Source organism: Cebus imitator, unplaced genomic scaffold (genome assembly GCF_001604975.1).
Source record: "Cebus imitator isolate Cc_AM_T3 unplaced genomic scaffold, Cebus_imitator-1.0 Scaffold588, whole genome shotgun sequence".
In the NCBI taxonomy this organism is placed as follows: Eukaryota; Metazoa; Chordata; class Mammalia; order Primates; family Cebidae; genus Cebus; species Cebus imitator.
Window position 1 is genome coordinate 17,311 of NW_016107903.1, and position 4,331 is coordinate 21,641.

The window sequence follows — 4,331 nt, forward strand, 5'->3', positions numbered from 1 at the left end:
CAGTTCGAATGGCGATCATTAAAAAATCTAGAGACAACAGATGCTGGAGAGGATGTGGAGAAATAGGAACACTTTTACACTGTTTGTGGGAGTGTCAATTAGTTCAACCATTGTGGAAGACAGTGTGGTGATTCCTTAAGGACCTAGAAATAGAAATTCCATTTGACCCAGCAATCCCATTACTGGGTATATATCCAAAGGATTATAAATCATTCTACTATAAAGACACATGCACATGAATGTTCATTGCAGCACTGTTTACAATAGCAAAGATCTGGAACCAACCCAAGTGCCCATCGATGATAGACTGGACAAGGAAAATGTGGCACATATACACCATGGAATATTATGCAGCCATCAAAAATTATGAGTTTGTGTCCTTTGTAGGGACATGGATGAACATGGAAAGCATCATTCTCAGCAAACTGACACAAGAACAGAAAATCGAGCAGCAACATGGAGGAAACCAGAGTGAACCGAGAGCTTAGTGACCAACATGAGCCTCCTCAACAAGCCCAAGAGTGAGATGACCCCGGAGGAGCTGCAGAAGCAAGAGGAGGAGGAATTTAACACAGGTCCACTCTCTGTGCTCACTCAGTCCGTCAAAAACAACACCCAAGTGCTCATCAACTGCTGCAGCAATAAGAAACTCCTGGGCCGCGTGAAGGCCTTCGATAGGCACTGCAACATGGTGCTGGAGAACGTGAAGGAAATGTGGACTGAGGTACCCAAGAGCAGCAAGGGCAAGAAGAAGTCCAAGCCAGTCAACAAAGACCGCTACATCTCCAAGATGTTCCTGTGGGGACTCAGTCATTGTGGTCCTGCAGAACCCACTCATCGCTGGCAAGTAGGAGCCACCTATCCCTGTCAGTCAACAGAACTCACTCCCCTGTCCTACAGAGACCACTGCCGCTGGTGTTGAGAACAATAAAGCTCTGTGTTTTTTTCTTAAAAAAAAAAAAAGAAAAAAAGAAAATCAAACACCACATGTTCTCACTCATAGGTGGGTGTTGAACAATGAGAACACATGGACACAGGGAGGGGAGCATTACACTCTGGGGTCTGTTGGGGGAAATAGGGGAGGGACAGTGGGGGGTGGGGAGTTGGGGAGAGATAGCATGGGGAGAAATGCCAGATATAGGTGAAGGGGAGAAAGGTAGCAAATCACACTGCCATGTGTGTACCTATGCAACAATCTTGCATGTTCTTCACATGTACCCCAAAACCTAAAATGCAATAAAATAATTTTAAAAAGGAACCCCAAAAAGCTAACACCCATCTAATATAATGGGATCCTATAGCTGAGGCAGCCTTTCAGACCCTGAAGCAGGCACTACTGCAGGCTCCAGCTCTACGTCTTCCTACAGGGAATGACTTCTCCCTATATGTTATGGAAAAGTCAGGAGTGGCACTGGGGGTTCTCACGCAGACTTAGAGGACCATGTCACAACTGGCGGCATACCTAAGTAAGGAAATTGATATGGTAGCAAAAGGCTGGCCACACTGTTTGCAGGTTGTAGCTGTGGCGGCTACATTGGTCTCAAAAGCTGTTAAAATAGTGCAAGGGAAAGATCTAACTGTATGGACTTCACATGAGGTAGCTGGAATTCTGGCCTCTAAAGGAGGCTTATGGCTGTCCGACAACTGCTTACTCAAACATCAGGCCTTAATGCTCGAAGGGCCTGTACTTCAGCTGCACACATGTGCAGCCCTTTTCTTCCTGAGGAAGGGGCAGACAAAGAACATGACCATTGCAGGTTATAGCCCAGAACTATGCGGCTCGAGAGGATCTCTTAGAAACTCCTCTAGCCAATCCTGTCCTTAACCTATACACTGACGGAAGTTCATCTTTGGGAGATTGAGTTTGAAAGGCAGGATATTCAATAGCCAATGATCAAACAGTGCTTGAAAATAATTTCCTTCCTCCTGGAACTAGTGCCCAGCTGGCAGAACTAGTAGCCCTCACTCAAGCTCTAAAATTAGGGAAAGGAAAAAGAATAAACATATACAGAAGATTCCAAATATGCTGACCTGGTTCTGCATGCCCATGCTGTCATATGGAAGGAAAGAGAGTTCCTAACCTCGGCAGGAACTCCCATTAAGTATCATAAGGAAATCTTAGATTTATTATAAGCTGTCCAAGACCCAAAGAGGTAGCAATTTTGCACTGCTGAGGTCACCAGAAAGGAGATGAGAAGGAAACGGAGGGCAATCGCTGAGTTGACCTAGAGGCAAAAAAGGCAGCTAGACAAGAATGTATAGAAGAACTTTTAATATGGGAAAACCCTCTCCAGGGAACTAGACCTCAATACTCATCAGAAGAGTAGAGTGGGCAATCTCCCAAGGACATAATCTTCCTTCAGGATGGCTAGCTACTGAGGAGGGAAAAGTACTCTTACCTGCTGCCAGCTGGTGGACAGTACTTAAAACTCTATATCAAACCTTCCATATGCGTATAGAGAATGCATAGCAAATGGCCAAATCTGTATTTACAGAAAAAAGGTCTCTTCAAGGCTGTCCAACAAATAGTCAAAAGATGTGAAATATGCCAGAAAAATAATCCTTTGGCACATCGCAAATTTCCTCCTGGGGAACAGTGAACCAGTCATTACCCAGGTGAGGACTGGCAAATGGACTTTACCCATAGGCCTAAGTCTCAGGGATATCAATATCTGCTAGTATGTGTAGATACCTATACAAACGGGGTTGAGGCTTTCCCCTGTAAAACAGAAAAAGCACAAGAGGTAATAAAAGTCCTGTTCAATGAAATAATCCCTAGATTAGGACTCCCTTGCTGTCTTCAAAGCTGCAGTGACCCAAGGAATTTCCAAGGCATTAGGAATACAGTATCATCTCCACTGTGCTTGGAAGTCTCTGTCCTTGGGGAAAGTGGAGAAGATGAATGAAATTTTTAAGAGACATCTAAAGAAACTAACACAGGAAACCCACCTCCCATGGCCTTCTCTATTACCAATAGCCCTCTTAAGGGCTTAAAACTCCTCAGAGTAGGACTCAGCCCTTATCAGATGCTTTTTGGACAACCCTTTCTTACTAATGATCTCGTATTAGACAAGGAAAACAGCAGATCTAATAAAAGATATAACCTCTTTAGCTAAGTACCAACAGGCTCTTAGGACCTTACCTGAAGGACACCCTAGGGAAAAGGGAAAAGAGTTGTTCTGCCCTGGAGACCTAATGCTTGCTAAGTCACTCTCCTCAGACTCTCCCTATCTAGGCCCATGTTGGGAAGGAACATTTTCAGTTATTCTCTCTACCCCGACGGCAGTTAAGGTGCTGGGAGTTGACTTGTGGATTCATCACACTCGGCTGAAGCCTTGGACACCTGAAGAAAATCATAGGCCATCCACTCCACAGCCTGAAGTTGCAGGAAACAACCCTTCATACACCTGCGAGCCATTAGAGGATCTACGTTTGCTCTTCCAGCGAGATCCCCAGGAAAGTAACTACTCATGATTCTAACTTACATCCTGGCATTAACAGGACTATCATTCTTAACTTTACTATCTGCGACCGGACTCTACGGTTACCCCTATGGATTGGCCTAATAGCTCTCCTCCTCTCCTTCCTAGTGCCCACCCCCTTGACAATTTACACCGACTCTCAGGTGCAGAGTCTTCTCTTGCCAAGGCCACATCATACTCAAACTCCAATTATTCCTTTCATAGTGGTGGGGAGGGGGGAGCGGGGCACCGGCATAATAGGAGGACTTTGTACGGAAATCGGGGAAATTACTACCTCTGTCTCTACTCAGTTTTACTATAAGCTATTTCAGGAGTTAAATAATGACATGAAAAAAGGTTGCTGATTCTCTCTGCAGAAGCAGCTTAACTCTTTAGCTGTCATGGTTCTTTAAAATAGAAGGGCCCTGGATCTGCTAACAGCAGAGAAAGGAGAAACCTGTGTCTTTTTAGGAAAGGAATGCTGCTACTTTGTAAACCAATCGGGTATTGTCTTAAACAAAGTTAAAAACTCAGGGATCAATCAAACGCAGGGCTAAAGACCTTCAAGAAAGAGGATCACAGAGCTTGTGTAACAACTGGCTGTCCTGGCTCTACTCTCTTCTAGGCCCGTTTATAACCATTCTATTATTGCTGGCCTTCGGGCCTCTCATCTTTAACCTTCTTGTCAGGTTCGTTTATTCTAGAATTGAGGCCATGAGGCTACCAATGGTCCTGCAAATGGAACCCCGGATGTCCTTGGCTCATGAGCTCTATCGTGGATCAACCTGCACCCCTGGCAAACTCCCCTCTGGAGGAAACCTCAACTGCAGGGCCCCTTCTATGCTCCAATTCAGCAGGAAGTACTTAAAG

The 4,331-nt window shown here is 45.0% G+C and overlaps 1 pseudogene across 1 annotated transcript; it reads left to right on the forward strand.

Moving 5' to 3' along the window:
- The first annotated feature begins 454 nt into the window (after positions 1 to 454).
- LOC108294562 lies at positions 455 to 949 on the forward strand (annotated as a pseudogene). Its single transcript, XR_001821093.2, has one exon. The product of XR_001821093.2 is annotated as a small nuclear ribonucleoprotein Sm D2-like (transcript).
- The last annotated feature ends 3,382 nt before the right edge of the window (positions 950 to 4,331 follow it).